The following is a 19,372-nucleotide window of genomic DNA, read 5'->3' as shown; positions in this document are numbered from 1 at the left end:
TTAAGTAATCTAGAGGTGATTTAAAATGTAGAAGAGGATGTTCAGAGATTATATGCAAACACTGTGCTATTTTGAATAAAGGAGATGAGCATCATTGTATCTTGGGATCTGTTGGGATCCTGAAACTTTCCCTGTAGATACTAAGGGACAATTGTGTTCTAATTTAAATTGTAGAGGTATGTGGAGTGGTTCGTGGGATGAGCTAAACAAGCAAAAGACCCTCCCGAAGTATCTACTAGTTCCAAGTCTCAGCTACATAGACTCCCTGCTATTACCAAAAGTAACTTCACCCTTTTGGCCACCATCTGCTGTCTGACATAAGCTATGTTCTTTCTGAATGGAATGTGTCTTAGGGCCTCAAGATGTTTCAACCCAGACACTTGCAACCCTGGGACTGGGTAATATCATGGGAGGAGGAGGCTACTATTGCCATTAGTTAGAGATTCAGAGCCCAGACAGTTCTACTGGTTCCATTCACATTCCCAAAACAATCTCCCCAGTTTAAGGCGAGATCATTCCTAACCGGTGTGTCATAGGCACCGCTGATAGAGAATGCTATTTCACAGAGCAGGGACTGCCTGGGTGCAGGCTCAGTAGTTCTGGAAAGATGAAATTCAGTGCAATCAATCTGGGAGAGTCATCTAGGATTTTTTTCAGCTTTACTTCCCAGGAGCCCCCTCCCACCTTGGAGACAGACTAATCCCTGACATTTGTCTAGTGGCTTTATACTTTCAAAGCTCCTTCACATCCATTACCTCCATCCAGCATCACAAACACTCCCAGAAAGCTGGACTGGAAGGTGTTATTATCCCTGTTTGACCAATAAGAAAACTGACACCCCAAAGGGATACATGACTCATTCAGGGTCATGCAGCCATTTAGTCAAAGAACTAGGGCTTTAAATGTTTCCTAACTTCCAGCCGTGTGATCCTTCAGCCTTACAAGGTGGACTCTCCTACAGGACTATGGAAGTACCCATCACACCGAGATATGAATAAATACTTGCTGCAGGAATGACCGAATGGATAAGCAAGCAAGCAAGGAAGAAACATACATCTACAAGGGTTCCTCTTCCTTTTGATGTTTTGAAAAATGGTATCACCATGTCTCCCATGCTGTTCTTGAATTCCTGGGCTTAAGTGATCCTCTATACTTGGCTTCTAAAATCTATAGATACAGCCAACCACACAAGTGTGTTACGTTATTTGATCATTTTGAAGGAGTACATGATCTTTCCCAATTCACCCACGTCAATGCCAAAGAAAGGCAAGCATGACATCCATAAGGAACCCAATGGGGCCTACTCTCCTAACAAAGCTACCTTCTACTCATCCTTCCCAGAGTACTGGCTTCCATGGGCCCTCACTCCAGCAACAGTAAGGAGTTAGAATCAGCACCACTGCGAGACCCTCCCCAAGTTGTCTCTGGGAGCTACCCTCTGGTTATCCATCAGTGGCTCTCTGGAGTTCTGTGGTGAGAGTTGGCTGAGAACACTGGCTGCTCTCATCTTTAGGACCTGAGCACGCTCCTCTACTTGATGAATTCTTAGCATAATCCAGACTTGAGACTCTGGGCCTGTCTTGGAGAGGACCACCTGGGTCCACACATTCCCCTCCCGCTTTTTCTGTCTCCCATAGAGCCTAGCACATAGTACGTACCTATCAAATGTTAAGAAATGAACTGCCTGTGCTAAAGAAGGATGCCTAGAGTTGCCACTTGTCCTTAGTCCAGTTAGACAAATGGGGAAAGGAGAGGTTTTCAAATGCTACCTTGCAAAGTGGAGTTTGTGCCAGCTAACCCCTTATTTAAGATCCCTGTGGTTTGTAACCTTGACCCCACCAGGTCAAGTCTCCTGAATCCCGGGGAGCATTTGTTTTGCTCACGCCCCCCCCCCCGCGCCTTAATTTTGTTTTCTGTACAATGAAGAGGGTGCTGGAATGAGAAAACGAATTCAAAGCAGTGTCCAGCCCAGTCAAGCAGCAGCTGGATTATCCACACACCTCTGTTCCCACAGGGAGGGGTCCCCCAGGGGCACCAGATTGCTCCTGAGGCCAGAATCCAGGTGGAAAGGAGGGGCTGAGGCTGTATTTACCAGCCCTGTGCTTAGTTCATCACCTCAGCCTCAGCTCTGGGGCCCAGCCAGTCGCCTCCTTCTTTAAGATTCTGGTCACAGCAGGGGCTGGGTTTCTAAGGCAGGCGTGATCTTTCTCTTCCTACAGACGCCACTGCCGCTAGTGTCTGCGCTGGGCACAGGCAGGGGCAGAGCGCGGGAGAGACAGCGGCTGGCGGGAGGGTTCCCGGCTCTGCAGGCACGCAGCCAGCCAGGGCCTGGAGAGGGTCCCCGACAGTAAGTACTGCACCCCAGCAACCAGGCTTGGGCTTGCCTGGGAAAGGGTACTATAACCGGGCGGGTGTGGGGTTATGAAGTCCGAAGAGATTGCTAGGGTCCTCATTGGCACCTCAGAGTGACTTGGGGGTAGCTCTGGAGCATGCACCTTCCTTCTGGGCGCGCCCCCTTCCTAGCTTCCCTGGGGAGATGGGTAGAGGATGCACAGAGTTGGAGCTTCTTCGGGGGTGACGTTCCTCTCCATCCCCCACCTCAAGCCCCCAAGGATTCCTTCTAGTTGCCAAGAGGCCCTCGGGTAGGTCCGCGGTGTCACGGACCAGAAAACTGCAAGGCAAGATGCAAGCGGGACAGAGGTTTGGATGCCAATGGCAAAGTGGCAGCAGGAGCGGGAAGTTTTCCTGCTGAGGTGGGGGGCAGGGAGCAAAGAGGGTGAAGAGAGGCTAGGAGAGCAAAAAGCTGGAGGGGAGGGCAGGCAGTGCCTCTAGGTGTTGGAACCCAAGACCAGTAATAGCAGCCAGATTCTCCAGGACCCTCTCCAGGTGAGAGCTTGGCTTCTCTGTGAGCCGCTGAGTCCAGTGGGGGAAAGATCTGGGATTCTAGCCTCTTCTCTGTTTGCCAGGCATAGTGGCTAGGTTGCGCTCCCGGGGATCTTTGAAGGTGGGGGAGGATGCCCAGGGGATACTGTTTGCATTGTAGGGAGGGGACAGCTGAGACTTGAGTGTTCTCCACGCTGAGGAACATGACCACTGTACCCACCTGGGTGGTACATTATTTACAGACATAACATTAGCAAGTGAGAATGAGCAGGAACATGTCTGTCACTGTTTTCTATTGGTTGTGTAAAATTCAGAGGGTGTCAGGCCTGAAAGCACAAAGACTCATGTCTCCCTTCTGTTTTCCGTCTTCAGCTCTATTGGTTAGGCTCACTAAGCTCTTTACCTCCCAGCAATAACAAGTCATATGCAATAATAACAACAGTAGCTGTCATTTGCTTAGAGCTTGCCAGGCACAATGCTAAGTACTTTACATGCATTATTTTGTACAATCTTTACAAAAATCCTGTAGGGTAAATACTAATATTATTCATATGTTACAAAGGGGGAAACTGAGGCAGAGAGAGGCCTTTAAGGCCGTGGCCCAACAACCAGAGAAAGGTGAATCTCAGACTTCAGCCCAGTGTTCCTTCTTACACATCCCCATTGGTAACTACTGGAAACATGATGGTAAGCTGACTTTCATGAGGTAATGTTTTTTAAAAGGTTGATTTCCCTGTGGCAAAACTTATTTTAATTCTGTTTTTCTGAAGTCAGGGCCCAGTCCCAACAAATGTTGAATCAATTTTCCAAATCACCACCAATTACCAATTGTGGAGAAGGACAAACAGTGGGCCAGAAGAACACAGCAGATCCTATCACTTGATGTCCAATGATAATAATAATTGCCAGCAGAGCCTATAAATGAGCACTTGCTTTGCCAGCATGTTTCATGTACCAAATCTGTGTATAAATGCTTCGCTGTGAGTCCTGTGATGATTGTCGCTTTCTAGACAAAGGAACTGAGGTTTAAGATTTGGGCTTCCAACCCAGACCCTATAACTCTAAGCCCAGAGTGAGCTGTAACAACCCCTTGGCAGATCTGTGCATGAAAACAGGGGTTTGTATTTACTGCAGTCCCCCAGCCGGTTGCCCAGAACGCTGCACTGTCTTTCTCCTTTCTCAGCTCCTTCTACACCAAAGAAGGAATTGCATAGATGGGTGGAGAGCAGGCTTCCAAAAGATAGAGTGTTCTGGATGGATTTGGGTTTTGTTGTTGTGCTAAGTGCCATGCCTGTAACATCAATAAGTTGTTATGCTTTATAGGTTTTATTAATTAAACAAGTGTCTGGTTTGCTGGCTTGGAGTTACTAATCCGATATTATGGCTCTATCTGAGTACCTCTGTTAGGAGTTACTTTAAAAAAAATATTTATAGTGATAGGCAAAATTGTCTTTGTATCCCCTGAGGGGAGGGGGTCTTGTTTTGAAACTACAACTTTGGTAGCAGAAGCTGCAGCCTATGCATCTATATTATTGTTGTTGTGCCCCCTCCCAGCATGGTTCCTTAAGCTGAAACCTATATGTAAGTAAATCCTTTGAGGCTGTTCCTGGGTTACATCTAACCCTTCAGTGGGGTCCTTTGTAATTTCCTCCTGCCTTCCCAGCCTATTCAAAGAGCTAGCATTGAACAGACCCTCTTCAATATAGGGTGTGTGAGCTCCATGCCTTTGGTCTCTGGGACTATGGTGGGATCTTATGGAACCTGTGTCAGTCTACCTTTCTTATTGCTCCTACCAGAGGGGTCTTCCATGTGTAGTTACATGTGGAGCATGAGAAATGCTCTGGTAATCCCAGTATTTTCAGGGCTGGGCCCTCCTCTCCATGCTCTCAGCAGAGTAAGGCCATTGCATCATTTCATAAAGCTACATGAAAGGAATCAGTGGGGAACTGAGCTCTAATTAAAGTTTTGCTTGAATTTATTCTGTAATTTCTTCTAATTGCAGTGACTTAAGCACCCAGAGGTCTCTCCTCTTTGCTGACTCTTCCTAACTATTCATTTGCTGTCACATTTGACATTCCTTTCCTGGAATGTCCTTCTCACCTTCACCACTCTGCCAGGGTAGAGGAGATCTGCTGGGAGATACCCTCTGTGTTCCCACAGCATCCTCTGTTGCCCTCTGTGCAGCCAGGTAACCTGTGGTTTTGTGTGTGCTTGCATACGTGTCTCCACATGAGACTGCAATCTCCCTGGAGGGAGAGGCTCAGTACATAGTAGATGTACAATAGAATTTTTTAGTGCATATACAAATGAAAGAATGAGTTAATGCTATCCGAAAGCTGCAGAGGAAAGTCTCTCATTCACAGCAAGGGACTAGGCCATCCTTCCCTTTATAAGAAGGCAAACAGAAAGAGAACTTGCATCAGTCGTCAAGAAAGCCCTGGCTCTGTGTGGTTTAATCAATCAAATCAAAATGCACTATAGTGCCAAAACCTGAAGGCTTAGGAAAGGGCTTGTTTAGTTAATAGGCTACTTGGGTGTGGTAACTAAAAGTTAGTCCTCAAAAATTATTATTTGTCTAGATTTTTTATTGAAAATTCATACAAAAATTCTGATCATCATTTCCCCTCTCCATCTCCTCCCAGATCCTCCACAACTCCCCCCATATCCAAGTTCATCCTTCTTTCTTTTGTTAGAAAACCAACAGGCAGATAAAAAACGAATAAATAAATATATAAAATAAACAAATGGAGAAAAAGCACAATGCACATACCCCCCCATAGAAAACTCCTACAAGAACAAAACTGGAAACCATAATGTATATACAAAAGACCGGTGAAATTTTAAAAAGTGGCCAAACAAAGCAATATGAGATTTTTAAAAATCCATAAAAAACACCATGAAATTTGTTTTGTATTGGCCATCTACTGCTGGGCATGGGGCCTGCCTTTAAGTGTGGTTTGTATACACAATGGAACTCCATTGGAGAAAACTTGTTTTTCCTTCACAAGCAGTTGTCAATTAAATAGCTTATTGGTTAGGGATGGGACATATGTCCTTTTCCCTTCCCTGCACTGGGGCCCATCTGAGCCCATGTGGACCTTGTGCATGCTTGCCAATCTTTGTGAGCTCCTAAGTGTATCTGTCCTGCTGTGTCTAGAAGACATTACTTCCTTTGTGTCCTCCATTCCCTCTGGCTCTTACAATCTTTCTGTCCCTTCTTCTCCAGGTTCCCCTGAGCCCTGAGGGGAGGGATTTGATGAAGACATCCCATTTAGGACTGAGTGCCCAAGGTCTTTCCCTTGCTGCCCATTGTCCATTATTGGCCTCTGTATTTGTTCCCATCTACCTCAGGAGGAAACTTCTCTAATGATGGCTGAATGACATTTGTCTATGGATATAGCAGAATGTCATTGGGAGCCATTTTATTCCTGTGTTCCCTTAGCAGAACAGTAGAATTTGATTTTCCCAGGTCCATGGCCTACCTAGTCTCTTGACCGCCAGAACAGTGTCAGGCATGGGTTTCATCTCATATAGTGGTTGGCTAATCCCACAACTTTTGTGCCACTATTTCAGGCAGGTCACCATTGTGGGTCACAGCTTTTTATGGCTGGGTTGGTGATTACCTTTCTCCTCTGGTAGCATGCAGAGTACCTTCCAGTACTATGAACACTAGTCAGAAGGGATAGGCACCAGCTCAACATCACCATTTTCAATGAGTTGTATAATTGTTATCTTTAGCAATACGACCTTATCATCAGTTTGTGGAGAGTAACAAATAGCCTTAGCAATAGCCTGAGTTGCTTAGGGATTCTCATGGGTCCCCTTTGGCCAATGACTCAACTAGATGTAACCTATTCCTGGTACTGGAGGTTTCACTTGGTGGAAGATGTCTAGTTGAGGTATTGCCTCCCTATTATTTGGTGAATCCTTTTAGATTTCTCTCTTGTATGTACATATTTTAAGAACCTTCTACTGTAGTAAGTTTCCATATGGCTTCTCGTATTGTTTGTGATGTTAGTTTCCCCCTTACCCCCCTCTTCCTTCCCTCTCCTCATTTTATCCTCTTGTTTCAGTCTGTCCCATCTCTCCATAACTATAGATTCTATTTCACCTTTCTCGGGAGATTCTTCCTTCCCCAATAGTCCCTTACTTACTCCATGCCTACCCTCTGTGGTTATATGGATTGTAGACTTTGACAGGAACTTCCTGCCCATGGATTCATCAACCTCACTCCTCTCTTCTGACCCTAGTTCAGGACAGACCTTAAAATTCCTTCTTCTCTCACAGCAGGAAGATGCAATTAGGCAGAATAAAAGGTGTCTCCTTGTCCTGAGGCTGCAGTTAGCATCTCTGGACAACTCCTGGCAGGGTGTTATGAGTTAACTGGGCCTCTATTCACATCCTTTCCTTTGTCTAGTGGCTTCTTGACCTAATTTCTGCCTTGCATTTGGGGAGGGCTGATTGACTAGGTCTCAGACAACATATGAGAAGGAGCTAAGGGGCTGCTCTCTCCTACATCAGCCTGGTGCCTGTTGATCATAAGTCCTATGCTGAAGATACCAATTTCAGGCATCTAGGCAAAGCACCAGGATAGATTACTGTCTTCTCAGAAGCTCCCTGAAAGGAGGATCCTGTGCCCCTGTAAGCCAGACATGAGGAAGAGAATGTGAGAAAGTCCTATTCACTAAGTTAACTATAGCCTTTTGCTTTCCTGTTAGCCTGTACTTCAGTCCATCTTTATGCCTTCTGCTTAATATTCCTGAATGATATGGTCTCTGGGTCTGGTCTTTGTGCCCTCCCTCTCTACTGGCCCAAGTCTGGCACTTCCTCTAGGACCCAGCTGCAGTCCTAGCCTTCCCCTCCTGTTTCTGAAAATCACCAGGGGTGAGAACAAGTAAATAACTTGCATGATCCTTGCCAATGCTGAGATTGTCCTGGAGCTGACCACAATCAGAGGCTGGGGGCTTCCAAGGCTGGTAGCTCAGGTCATTGATGCACAGCAGTCTCATAAAGAGGAGGATCTTGGCACAGCTCAACAACTGACTGGGCCCTCTTTTAGCTTTGAGAGGCTTTGCCCAGAGCCCTGTACAGTCAGTGCCTGCCAACCAGGCCCCAGGGAGGTGCTATATGAGTCCTGGGCCTTTGCTGTTGGAGGCAGCTACTTGGGAAGTTCCCAGAAACTCCTGACCACACCTGCTCCCTTGTCTGTCCTCCAAGCTTTGTTTACAGTTCAGTCCCTGGCAGACTAAAGGCTGGGATCCAAGAGAAGAAAAAAAACTGGGTGGCCAGGGACCCTCTCCTGGCTTGGACTTTTGTGCCAGAGCTCTATGGTTCAGCCTGGCCTCAAAGAGGTGTGCACTGAAGGAAACAATCCAGGCCTACTATTCCTTTCCCTGCCAACTCTACCTCTCCCATCACGGCTATGCCCTCCTATTTTTTTGCAATTCTCTTCCATTTGGCTTCTCTGTCACAACAAAAATCCAGCTTCTGGTGCTTGGAAAATTGGCCTAAGTCAGCAAAATGTCCTGGGCCTTTTCCTCCTGTTTTCCATTTGTCCCTTGCCCACTGCATCCCCATCTGTGAACCAGGGAGGAGCCTCGTACTGTCAGTTTGGCATAATAGCAACCCTCCTCCCAGAAGATTCTGTTATCTGAAGTGCTCTGTCTGAAGGCTCTCATTACCATATGGTCCTTGATTGGTGGTGGACGCCCTAAGGGTTACACTGGGGACAGCTGGCAGGCATCTAGAGGACAAGGGAGAAATTGGAGAGGGCCTCCAAAAAGCTAAGGTGACTAGAGATGGTGTCTAGTGTGTTTGCCTTCCACAAACTTGTCCTTTTGCCTTCAAGGTCCCCAAGGTCTTTCTGTCCAATTTCTCCTCTGTCTTCTTGTCATTGCCTTTTTCCCTCTTGGCTGTGGCAGGCCCGCTCTCCTGTTCAGCTGTCTTCTCTTCTTGCTTGTATTTCCCTTCATGCCTCATCTCTTTCCCTCTGGCTCAGTCAATCTGTCTTGGTCTCCCTCAGAAATACTTGCTGTCGAACATGGAGGTGGGGGCTGAGGTGCCCAGGGTTCTTTAGAAAGACATGACAACTCCTTCAAGCTCCCATGAATATTTCATTGCTCTAGTCCCCCCCTCACTGTCTCAGCCAGTGACAGGTGAGTGAGGGCTAAAATGCAAGGATCCCCCCACTAACTCTGCCACGGCTCAATGGCAGCAGCTTCAGATCTTGTGACCCAGAATGCCATATGGCATCAGCCTCACATCTGGAACAGCCCTAACATCTGTCACCAGACTGCCAGGCCCAGCAAGGAGAGTTTAGGAGTGTGTCTGGACCTATTAAGCAGCATGTCGGAATCTACTGAATGTGCAGCCCCTGAGGAGAAGAAGGGAAGGCGAGGGGGCAGCGGCAGAGAGGGTCCTCAACAGCTTCCTTGCAGAGACACTTTAGGCTTCATCTTTGACAAAGTCTGCCCAAGCTCCCAAATATTTGTAGAAGAACAGATGACTTTGGTCACTACATTTTCCTTCTTATGACTAGTTATTCCAGCTAGTTTAGACAATCAGAGAAATGAATGCACATACCAAGTTTCCCCAAAGATGCTACTTCGGGCTCAGCTGAAGAGGAAATTGCAGGGCCATAAAGACCTGGGAAAGAAGAGGGAGTTATCCCAAGGAAAGTAACCAACTCTACAGCCTCAGCACAGGCCTACAAGCAGTAGGGTTGAGTTTCTAGGAAGGCCTTTGTGAGGAGGTGATATTTAAGCAGAGACCTATCAGATGAAAGAGCATCCATGTGAAGAATGAGGAAAGAGATTTCCACAAAAGAATGGAATACTATGTGAGTATGCACTGAAATCTGAAGAATCATGGATGAAAAAAATAGGTTTTCCTTTTTTTAAGCTTTTTTTTTTCAGACATCTATTATAGAAATGAGAGTCTAACCAATACGATCACCATCTATGAATCTGACTTTCACAGGGTAAACCACAGCCAGTAGCCAGTTGACAACGAATTGCATGGAATGGCCAGAGACCTCTATTATGTGTGCCTCAAAATTACTTCTACTCACTTATGCATTGGATCACTTGGAAAACAACACTAAGCACCAACTATGTGCCAGACACCATAATAGGTATGCTGTTAAACAAAAGAGACTCAATCCCAACTCATAGGGTTTATAGCAAAATATCCACAAAATACATAATTACAAAGTGTGATGAGTCTCATGAAGGAAATAACAGGCCAGATTAATAGGACAGTTTCCAGGAAAAGCCTTTGTGAGAGAGTGATATTTAAGCATGGACATAAAGGATAAAAATCAGCCATGTGGAAAATAGGGAAAGAGGTTTCCAGGAAAATAGAATACTAAGTGGGCTGGCCTTGAGATGGTAAAGAACTTCTTTGGTATGCCGAGAAACTCAAAAGTAGGTGATAGGTAATAGTCAATAATAAGAATAGCATTGGGGAGATCATAAAGGACACACAAGCCATGGAAAATAAGTTTCAGTACTGTATACCAGCCCTGAAGAATGTCTAAAGGGTTTTAAATAAGGGAATGACTAGCTCTGGTCTCAACTATTGCAAAACCTGTAAATGCCCAATTTAGAAGAGGACAGCAGTGATATCAGAAAGCCAATAAGGAGGCAGCTGCAGCAATTCACAGGAGAAGTGATGGTGACTTGCATCAGTGACAGCCATGGAGATGGAAAGAATTGCACAGATTCTGGATGTCTTTTGAAGTGACAGCCGACAATACTTACTGAGAAATTGGATGTCAGGGATGAAGGAAAAAAAGACAGGCTTCAAGAAGGTCTCAGGTTTCCAGCTTGACTCAATGCCATGTACTGAGATGAAGAATGTTGAATGAGGTTTTAGAGGGAAAAAGAAATCAAGAGTTCAGTTTCAGCCATGTTAAGTTTGCGATTCCTGAGAGATATAAAAATAGAAATGTCAAAGTCTGGGAGCTTGGGAGCTCCTGAAGAAGAGCGAGTAGAATATAAGGTTGGAGACAGTACCTCCATGTTGATTGTATCTAAAGCCAGGGTGCTACATGGCATCACCTCGGGAAGGAGAAAAGAGAGGAAGGAGACATGTGGGCCAGATAGCCAAAGAACTCCAATATCTAGTGCCGATGAAAGAAAGAAACCCATAGAAGGCAATATGGAAAAGTAACCAGGGAACTAGAAGGAGCTATTCACAGAATCCAAGCCGGAGAGTATTTCTGGAGGGAAAGAATGGCCATGTTAGTCTGCATTTGTTGAGAGGTGATGTAAGAGCAAAACTTGTGGATGGATGTCTATGGTAAACAGGAGAGTCCCTTAAAAGAGCAAACGTGGAGTGACAGATATGAAAGTCAGGTGATAAGTGATCAAGGAGAGAAACAATGGGATGAGAAAATATGTGGGGAAGTTTTGGGTTTTGTTTTTTATTTTGTTTTGAGGAATTTTTCCCATGAAAGGGAGCAGGAAAATGAATCAGTGACTTCAAAGAGATTCTGTAAAAGAAGGAGATGAGTTTGGTTTGCTTTCAGAAGGATAGACAGTTTTTTTTTTGTTTTGTTTTTGTTTTTTTTTTGTTTGTTTGTTTTGTTTTGTTTTGTTTTTATCCACATGGCAGCATGATTTTGGAAATAGATATTTTAAGGAAGAGAACAAAATGCTTGATAAGGTGAGAGAGACTGGCACCAGAACATAAGGGACAAGGTTTGCCATTGATAGAAGAAAACAAGTGTTCTCCACTTTACCAAGGAAAAGCTGTATACATGTGTTGGCATATGCATTTAGTGGTAGTGAGATAGGGATCATCTCTAATAATTTCTGCTTTTCTAGCCTCATCAGTTGAGACATCCTGAAGTTTCAAATTGAGCTGATGGGAAGACTGAGAAAAGAAGAGGAGCTACGAAATAGGTATTTTAGAGAGTGAGAAAGTAGTGGCCATCCATCAGTGAAAATATGCACTAGACTGGAGATCATTAGGTTAACATGAAAGCCAGCTAGCTACCCAGCTGTATAGTCTTTCTGAAGCTTCCACCAACTACTGTTAAGACTACATCAAAGGTGAGATTTTAGATGGCAATCCTGGCAGAGGGAGAAAAAAGAAGAGAGTTGAAGTTGTTTGAAAATGACCATAATGGAAGACCAAGACTTACAATCTGGAGAGGAGAGGACTTGAAGCTAAGAAAGAGCTTGAAGGAGAAAAGAGAGTGAATAAGCAGGACAACTTGATATTGAAAATTAGTAGATGGAAAGTTGGCTCAGGGGGGAGGGGGGAATGGAGATTTCCAGGCAATGTGGGAAGCAAACATGTGATCAACATGCATTCTGGTGACTTCTGCAATGGAACTCCTTTGGAAGAAAGTTGTAGTAGAGAGCATAGTATGTAGTGGAGTGTTAGCACAGGAGATTTGGGAGTTCGTACAATACTTGATAATATCTAGGTATGACAACAAAGTGAGTTTAGTGAGAGAAGTTGTTTTCAGTGGCTTCCCTGTCACCTTGTAGATATCGAGTTCACCAATAGTGATGTCAAAAGTAGGAGTGGGCCTACCATTTCATAGCAATTATGAAAACAAAACACTAAACAGAAAAGAAGTCTTAGCTAAAGGAAAGTGGTGTAGCCATTGTAAGAAACATTGTGGCCCTTCCTAACAAAATTAATGATAGAGTTCTCATCATATCTGGGAATCCCACTTCTAAGTTGGATTAGCCCGTTTTTCATTGCTGTACCTAATGCTACAGAGACATAATTTTAAAGGGGGATAAATTTGTTTTGGATCATGGTATCAGTGATTTCAGTATACAATTAGCTGGTTCCACTAACTTTAGACCCATGCCACAGCAGAAACACCATGGAGGAAGGGTATGACAAAGGAAAGCTGCACACACCATGGCAGTCAGGAAACAAAAAGAGAAGCGAAAAGATTACATCTCTCCAGGGTACTCTTCTAGTGACTTCTTTGCTCATTCAAACAAGGCCTCCACCTTTCCCACCTCCCAATAACACCATCACATTATATATCCATCAAATGTTCGATCCTTTGGTTGACTCAGATTCCTGGAATCCAATTGCTTTCCAAACAGCAACCAAACCCTGGAGGCATGAGTCTGTAGGAGAAATCAAAGCATGGGCATAATCCCCCAAAAAGTGAAATCAGGGATCCAGCAGATGATATGTATACATCTGTATTCATAGCAGCATTATTCAAAGTAACCAAATGTTGGGAACAATCAGTGTCCATCAACAGATGAATAAAATGTGGCACATACATAGAATATGATTGAGCCTTAAGAGGAAGGAGGTGCTGACACAGGCGACAATATGGATGAATCCTGAAGACATTCTCCTCTCAGAAATATGCCAATCAAATGAGTTTCTGTTTGTGAAGAGGAAAGCTTTCTGGAGATGGATGGTTGTGGGAGTTGCAAAACAATGAGAGTGATTTTAATGTCACAGAACTAATTGTACAAGTAAAAATGGCTGAAGATGTAAATTTTATGTTGTGTACATTGTACCAGGATTTCTTTTGAAAAAGGGGGAGGGGAGCTCACATATGATTAGGAGTGAAAGTCTTCAGTGACCTTGGGACCTACCCAGAAATTCTACAGGTAACACTGAAAAGGGAGGAAGAGAGGAAGTAGGGGCATTTCAGAAGAAAGAACTAATGTCCTAGAGAGGGCACCAGTCAGTATGGAAGGCCTACCCCCCTCAGTCTGAATGAGAGAAAGAGAGAGAGAGAGAGAGAATAATAATAATAATAAACAAACAAACAAACCAAGCAGCTTCCAGTTAAAAAATGAAGGACTGGGATTGAGTCAGCTCCTTGACAAGCACACAGACAGGGAAAGGGTACGTAAGAAAGACAGCAAACTTCTGAGCTTTTCCTCACCCTCCTCATCTGAGATAAAGGCTTGGTGCACTTTTCCTCCTGCCAGCAGAGACCCCCCTCCCAGGTGACCAGTCCTAAGTATGTTTACCTAAACCTATAGGCCTGCCTGCCCACCTTTCTTTGGCTAAGCTGACCAATCAAAAATGAGGAGAGGGGAACCATCCAAGGCAACCCACAAACACTTAAAACTCCCAGCCATCAAGGGGAGGGGGTTCTGTCTCCATCACCTGCCCACTCACACAGCAACAGAAGGACAGGTGGAAAAGAGCTAGCCTCCAGGGATAACCAAGTCTCCGGCTGGAAAGATGACAGGTAGTTTCAAAAGAGTAATTGAGAGTGCAAGAGAGTGTGCTGTTGACTAGGCGCTCCAGGGGCCACAAAAAAGGAGAAGGATGGCATTAGATCGTGGACAGGGTCAATGGCTTCACTTCTGCAATTTTAGTTACCTTCATTCAACCAGAGCCCAACAACACCAAGTGAAAATTTCCAAAAGCAAACAATGCATACTGTCAAAATAGTTTCTGTGATAGTACTGTCTCAGTTACTGTTCGGAGGATGTGAAGAAACACCATGAGCAAGGCAACTTATAAAAGATTGCGTGTACTTGAGGGCTTGCCTAAAGTTCCAGAGAGTGACTTTATGACCATCATGGCAGGAAGCATGGCTGCAGACACACAGGCATGACACTGGAGCTTCTCTTAAAGATAGCACTAAAACAGCCCTCAGCTCACTCTGGAACTGACCTCACTACATTTTTATAATCTGCTAGGCCCATAGGTTCTTGGCAAAAGTCATAGAGTGATTGGGCAGACCGGGGTTCATGCTCATGACTTATAAGTGTATATTCTTTAGCAGGTTGTGTGATGTCTTTTGTCAAACCTGTTTTCTTCTCTGTGAAATAGTCACAGAGTGTAGCTCAGAAGGTTGCCTTAAAGATGGAGGAGGGTAATATGTGAATAGATTCTGGAACATGGTAATGTCCACAATAAACACCTAGTTCACTTTGCAGTATCCTTCCCTGCAACATCTAACTTCCTAACTCCCAGATATCTCTAGTCCTTGGGATGACCAAATTCTTCAGTAGGGCCAAATAGATTCGTATCTTTTCTCTCCTTGCCCCAATGTGACCTTGCCTGTCTCATTTCATAAATGTTTTGAGCTCTCCATATTCATTCTTCAGGTATATCTGATTCAACCATCCAGAGCTTTGTTTACAGAAATTAATGTGTCCACCATAGATGATAATGGTTTGTTTGTTTGTTTTACTGATTTGGTTTTTAGTATTTTTGAATTAAGGTCTCATGCAGACTAGGCTGGCCACTGTAGCTGAGGATGACCTTGAACTCTTGATCTTCCTGTCTTCTTGTCCCAACTCCTGGGATTACACGTGTGTGTCACCACCTCTAGCAACAGTTGTCTTTTAACTGGGACCTTCAGTGGTACAACAAAACAGAGTAAAAGCACTTCAGTCCTCCCATCTGCCTGTGGTTCTCCCATTGTCTAAGGATAATGCCCTTGCATCCCAATTATAGTCAGCAATGGCATCACCCTGGAATAGGTCTGAATGTCAGAGCTGACTACGGACCTGCTGCCTCAGAATAATTTAGTAATACCCCCACATGACCCATGTGCACATTAAAATTGGAGCATCACTACACAGTAAGAAGCAGCTAGCTGAAATGAGAGGTGAGGGCACCTTTACAAGGGGAAAGAGTTTTACACCCAGAGGAGCTATTTCAGACCTCTGGAGATGGGGCTCCCGTTACTGCCTCCTGGAGTCCATGGCATCTCTTAGGTACCCAGCTGCTTGCCTGCTGTGCTGGGTCTTTGGAGTTTCCAGGAGAGTCAGGCTCCAGTTACTGGAATCAGAGGGCTAATTGGCGCCACATGGCTCCAAATCCTGCCAGTTTCAAGGAGAATGACAAGACTCCCCAAGGAGCCAACCAAATGTAAAGAAAAGAGAGCCAAAGGCAAGGAGGGATGGAGAACTAAAAACCAATGCCTGGAAATGTAACTGTTACATTTTAGTCTCCTGCCCCAAAGCACAAAAAGATAGAGCATTAGCTCAGAACTATTTCACTGCCCTGTCACTTCATCTGTCTTTAGCCTCATCCTGCCTAGCAACAGTTGTTAACTTGAACTCCAGCTCCTGGTTTCTCTTTGGCCAGTGATGGAGGTCAGGCTGGTCCACAGAGGAACCAAAGCATTCAAATGGAGTCAGATTGTCTGATAGTTTGGGCCAGGAGATGGGCTGCCCAGCTAACAAAGGAGTAGAGTACAGAGCTGTCTCTTAAAAAAAAAAAAAAAAAGAAAGAAAAGAAAGGGTGTGGGAAGGCCCCAAAGCTGTGTGACTTTAAGTAAAGGTTCATTTTTGGCTCCCTTTCTCTGTTCCTCCAGCCACGGTGAATAATGCTACCCGTAATATTGTCACTTCTACATTCGTATGATATATTTAACCTTCGGACTGCTTCTCTTCTATAACCATGATCTCATCTCATTCTTCCAACACCACAAAGGGACCAGGATTAGAGACCTGTTAATTATAATGTGTGCTGAGCATCCAAGCCTGGCCAGGACATGACATGTTACTATTCACTGGCCAGCTTGAAGTAGAAATTCTGAGTGGTCGAGGGTCCAGGACTCTAACAGTATGTAGCTGATGCTGCTGGGATTTTGGGGTTTGCCAAGGACATTTGGCTCCAGTTGGATCATGAATGTGCTCAGCCTCTGTGGGTGTCTTCTTGAGGGCTAGGGGAGGAGCAATCACCTCTGCCTCTTTGGCAGGACAGACAGCAGCTGTGAGGAGATAATGGATGTGAGCATTCCTTTTCTCTAATGATGTAATAGGTGTCTATAGGCAAAGAAGCACATGGACCAAAAAGGTTGTTATTATGAGGCAGAAGGAAAAGGCTAGAACTTTTCCATGAATCACTGAATGAAGAGGGCTACCCTGGTATACAATGAACAGATACTTCAGAGGCATTATGTAGAAAAAGGGACGGAATGAAGGTGTTTGATGCTTGGGGGCAAACAACAGAAGAAAATAGCAAATGCCAGAAGTAAAAGCAATGGGGGACTCGTGAACTTTGGCTCTTTCATAATTTGTTAAGGGTTACCGGGTTTAGAGGGACCAGAAGCCAAATGTCTTTCAAAGTCAAATTGCCTAGTTTCCCCAGGCGGTCACGTGGCCCTTGGATCGCTGAGCTCCTCTCATCTATCACTGCTTGCCTTCGGTGTCACTCCTAAGTCTCCAGACACTTAGCAAATTTCAGAGGGACTGGGCTGCAGACATGGAAAGGTGCAGAGCTCATGAGGGAAGGAAAGACCTTCCATTGGAGTATAAAATGGCCTCCTGGGTCTCTTAATAGAGGTTTCTCCCCTGACCCAAGCTGTGTGGGAAGGCCTAGATATTGTGAGGTATAGATGCTTGTACAATTGAGAAGGATCCAGCCAGGGATAACTAGTCCAGCTCAAAAACAAACCTAATGAGGACTAAAATGTGATTTCTGTTATACCCAGAGCCTTTTATGGTGGAGAATCCGCTGTGAGAGAGAACTTCCCATCTCTCCCTACAGTGTATCTTTTCCTGGCCCACCAGAATCATTTCCACACCTGCCATGGCACCTTCTCCAATGTCTCCACCCTTTCCTCTGAATATACAAAGCTGACTTAGTCTCAATCAAAATTCTGAATCAGTAATGGTGGTTCCCCAAGGCCCACTGAAGGCTGAAATGTCCCTAGCTTCATAAAAAAGAAAAGGACAAATCTGCATTGTTAAGTGATTGAGATGGAAGGCTGAGTACAGGACAGTACATGATACCCATGGTATACCTGCAGCCTCTTTGCTCCCTGGGCCAGGAGCTGTGCAGCACAACAGGTTCTCAAGCATCCACCCTGCCCAAATGGGTACCCACATCAGCAACCAGTTTATGGAATCCTGGGAAGAGGGTTCTTATTGTCTTTGAGACTAGGTGGCAGAAACAAAGGCTCAATTGAGTAGCAACTGCAAGGTTGAGGCAAGGTGGTCGCCCAAGACTCCCTTTGAGGCTAAACTTGTACATACCAGAAGGAACCGAAGTCAAAAAAAGCACCTCAGGTAACCCTCAAAGATACCTTGTACCCCCAAAATACCTATTCAGGGCAACAGCCAAACTACATTCCAGCTACTTCATGCCCTTCAGTTAGAAAATGTCCATTTGTCTTACTAGGGGAGGAAGCAGGGAGGGAGCCAGCTTCTAAATTTGCCTTCTTGAGACTTGTCCTATACTAGCATCCCTTTCCACCTCCTTAAGGGATGAAAGACAGTCTCTAGGCCATACTGGCTACAGCTAGAGTACGTGTGGCTGGTCTGGCTTGATGGAGACAGCTGTGGGATCTTCGCCGGATGATCATTTATCTTTCATATAATTACTCCAAATCTCACCTCCCCACCAAAAAATAGTCTAAAGCTCAGCTCTAATTAGTTGGTTCTCGATAAACAACCTAGCTGCTTGAACCCACCTGTCACTGAAGTGTTTGAAATCCTTAGCTAGTCAACAATTGCATCACTCTCATAGTATCAAAGCCTCTCACATCTTTTACAAACCTTGTACTAGTTTGATTAATTAACTCCTGGTCATCTGCTTCAAAAAGTCCTGGCTAGAACTGTAATTCTAGAGACTAGAAATACTGAGGTAAGGAACCTAGACTCATCTGCTATACCTGTAAGCCTGAGGGTATGGGGGAGCAAAATCCAGTTGCTAAGATTCTGAATCCCTTGGGTCTGGCCCTCTCTCTTCCATCTCTGCCTGCTTTGCCCTTCTTCTAGACCATCATTCCTTGTTTTACTACCTCCTTTATCCCTGGAAGCCAGTGTCCCCACAAATTTCACTTTCCTCACAACCTCCCCCTCCCCAAACACACACATAGTGCTTAGGGTTCTTCCTCCCTGGGCCTATCTGCCTGAAATATGTGTCACCCTGGCCATCAGTGTAGAGGCTGTATGCAGCCCTGTGTAACTGCTAAGCTTCAGGAGCTTAAGTAGTAGGCATGTAGAGAAGAACATGGAATGCCCCCAAGATGTGAAGGAAGTATTTTCCTCTTCCCCAGCTTTGACTGAGTTTCGGGTCTGTCAGCAGCCTCAAGAAGATGCTCCCCTTCTGGCCTACAGGAGCCATTCTCCAGCTGTCCCATTAAGTGAAACAAGTTGGCATTATGTACAATTGTGTAAAGTAATGGTCCTGAACATTAGTGCGCTTGTTTATATATGCCACCTAAATAGTTCCTTTTTATATATCACCTAATAGACATTAAAGCTTAAAATTGAACAAGGACTTCGCAAAGATGTTCTTCATTCTGGAATGACTTCACATTTCCTTTCCCACTTATTCGCCTGCTTTTGTGGCCTGTTCCCTGGGGTGTTAGTTTCCTTTAGGGAGTTAATAGCTAATTAAGATAGGTGATACTCGTTCGTTAACTTCAGAACAATATATTTGCATGTAGGCTTCTTCTAGAGTCCCAACATCAGAGAGAATGAGTGTGACTTGCAATTCCCACGTCACCATTTTTTTCTCCTGAAGACAAGTGGCTTCTCCCCCTAGCTCCCTCTTACTCCAGTATGAACTA

The 19,372-nt window shown here is 44.8% G+C and overlaps 1 protein-coding gene across 1 annotated transcript in view; it reads left to right on the top strand.

Annotated features, from left to right (window-relative positions):
* Positions 1 to 2,162: 2,162 nt before the first annotated feature.
* Frmpd3 (FERM and PDZ domain containing 3) overlaps positions 2,163 to 19,372 on the top strand; it is a gene marked incomplete at its 3' end in the record, with an annotated part of 83,678 nt that continues 66,468 nt past the window's right edge. The window contains exon 1 of the mRNA XM_051178918.1: positions 2,163 to 2,347. The remainder of the gene's footprint in view (positions 2,348 to 19,372) is intronic.

This window comes from Phodopus roborovskii, unplaced genomic scaffold (genome assembly GCF_943737965.1).
Source record: "Phodopus roborovskii unplaced genomic scaffold, PHOROB, whole genome shotgun sequence".
In the NCBI taxonomy this organism is placed as follows: domain Eukaryota; kingdom Metazoa; phylum Chordata; class Mammalia; order Rodentia; family Cricetidae; genus Phodopus; species Phodopus roborovskii.
Note: the sequence above shows the minus strand (reverse complement) of the source record. Positions and strands in the feature narration are given on the sequence as shown.